The sequence below is a fragment of the Neophocaena asiaeorientalis genome, unplaced genomic scaffold (genome assembly GCF_003031525.2).
Source record: "Neophocaena asiaeorientalis asiaeorientalis breed wild unplaced genomic scaffold, Neophocaena_asiaeorientalis_V1.1 scaffold462, whole genome shotgun sequence".
Lineage (NCBI taxonomy): Eukaryota > Metazoa > Chordata > Mammalia > Artiodactyla > Phocoenidae > Neophocaena > Neophocaena asiaeorientalis.
Genome location: NW_020173660.1, coordinates 188,745 through 190,983, shown reverse-complemented (window position 1 = coordinate 190,983; position 2,239 = coordinate 188,745).

The following is a 2,239-nucleotide window of genomic DNA, read 5'->3' as shown; positions in this document are numbered from 1 at the left end:
CCGCCCCCCACAGTCTCCGCCCGCGAAGGGGCTTCCTAGTGTGTGGAAAGCTTTCCTCCTTCACAGCTCCCTCCCACTGCTGCAGGTCCCATCCCTATTCTTTGGTCTCTTTTTTCTTCCTTCTTTTGCCCTACCCAGGTACGTGGGGAGTTTCTTGCCTTTTGGGAGGTCTGAGGTCTTCTGCCAGCGTTCAGTAGTAGATGTTCTGTAGGAGTTGTTCCACGTGTAGTTGTATTTCTGATGTATTTGTGGGTGGAAGGTGATCTCTGTGTCTTACTCTTTCGCCATCTTGAAGCTCCTGGTGTATTTTCTATTAACATGATCTAAGGAATTGTTGATTTTGTTTCCGCCCAGTCTCTTGATTTCGCTGTGGTGATCTTTTTTTTCCACCAGGTTTCTGAAGTTCCTTATATGTTTGACTATTTTCTGTGCCTATTTCCTTAGAGTTTTAATTAGAGGATCAAATTATTAGCATTGTTGTCTTTTGCTTTTCATTACTCATGACTCTTATTTATTTGGTATTGCTGTATATAGCACTGTACTGGCTATGTGTTCTTGTCCAGATTTTTTTCTAGTTTTTAAATTAATAGACATTTTTAAAGAACAGATTCAGGACTACAGAAAATTAAGCAGATAGTGCAAAGAGTTCACATACAGCCACTCACTTCTTCCAGTTAGTTTCTCCTATTATTAACATCTTGTATTGGTTCAATGGGTACAAGTTCATTTGTTATAATTGATCAACTAATAGTGATACATTATTATTGACTATTGTCCACTGTTTATAACACATTTCACTTTTTGTGCTTTACACTTCTATAGCGGCTGACAAAGGCATGACGTCATCTACTCACCAAGAGAGCATCATGCAGAAGAGTTTCACTGCCCTAAAAATCTCCCGTGCTCCACCTGTCCATCCCTCAAAACCTCACTTTGAGCCCCTGACAACTCTGAACTTTTTACTCTCTCTAGAGTTTTGCCTTTTCCAGAGTATAATTTTGACGGAATCCTACAGTATGTAGGCTTTTCATTTATTTATTTTTTTTTAACATCTTTATTGGAGTATAATTGCTTTACAATGGTGTAGCATTTGGTATTGTCAGGTGTTTGTTTTTGTTTTAGCCATATTAATAGGTATCTCATTGTTGTTTTAATCCCAGAGTCCCTGAAGACATGTGATGTTGATCATCTTTTCGTATGCTATTTGCCATCTGTGTATATTTTTGGTGGGGTGTCTGTTCAGCTCTTTTAACCACTGTTAAATTGACTTTTTTGTTCTCTTATTGTTGAGTGTTTTAAGAGTTCATTGTATATTTTTGTTTCCCGTTTATTATCAGATGTGTCTTACAATTATTTTTTCCCAGTCTGTGGCTTGTCTTTTCATTCTCTTAATAGTACCTTTTACAGAGTAGAAGTTTTTAATTTTAATGAAGTTCAGCTTATCATTTTTCTCTTTCATGGATTGTGCTTTTGGTGTTTTGTCTAAAATCTCGTCGCCAAACCCAAGACTTTCTCCTATATTACCTTCTGTTCTGTTTGTTTTTTTGTTTGTTTGTTTTCACACTCCTCATGGCAGGCAGGATCTTAGTTCCCTAACCAGGGATCAAACCCATGCCCGCTGCAGTGGAAACGCAGTCTTAACCACTGGACCGCGAGGCGGGGTTGGGGGGGGGGCGTCCCTGGATTTGTTTTTAATTTTGAGTTTTCCATTTAGGTCTGTGATCCATTTTGAGTTAATTATTTTGCAACATGTAAAGTCTGTATCAACATTCTTTTTTGTTGTATGTGGATGTCTAGCTGTCCCAGCACTGTGAGTTAAAAGACTCCTTTCTCTGTTGAATTGCCTTTGCTCCTCTGTTGAAGATCAGTTGATTGTATGAGGGGTCTGTTTCTAGGTTTTCTATTCTGTGCCTTGGTCTATTTGTCTCTTGTTTTGCTAATAGTATGTGGTCTTGATTATTGTAGCTTTGAAGTCCGTTTTGAAATCCAGTAATATCAGTTCTCTGACTTTGATCTTCTTCGGTATTGATTTGAGTTGGTTATTATGGATCTTTTCATTTTTTATATAAACTTTAGATTGTTTGTTGCTATCTACAAAATAACTTGCTGGAGTTTTGAGCAGAATTGTATTGAGTATATAAATCAAGTTGGGAGTAACTGACATCTCAACAATCTTGCATCCTCCTATCCATGAACATGGAGTGTTTCTCTATTTATTTAGATCTTCTTAAATTTTTTT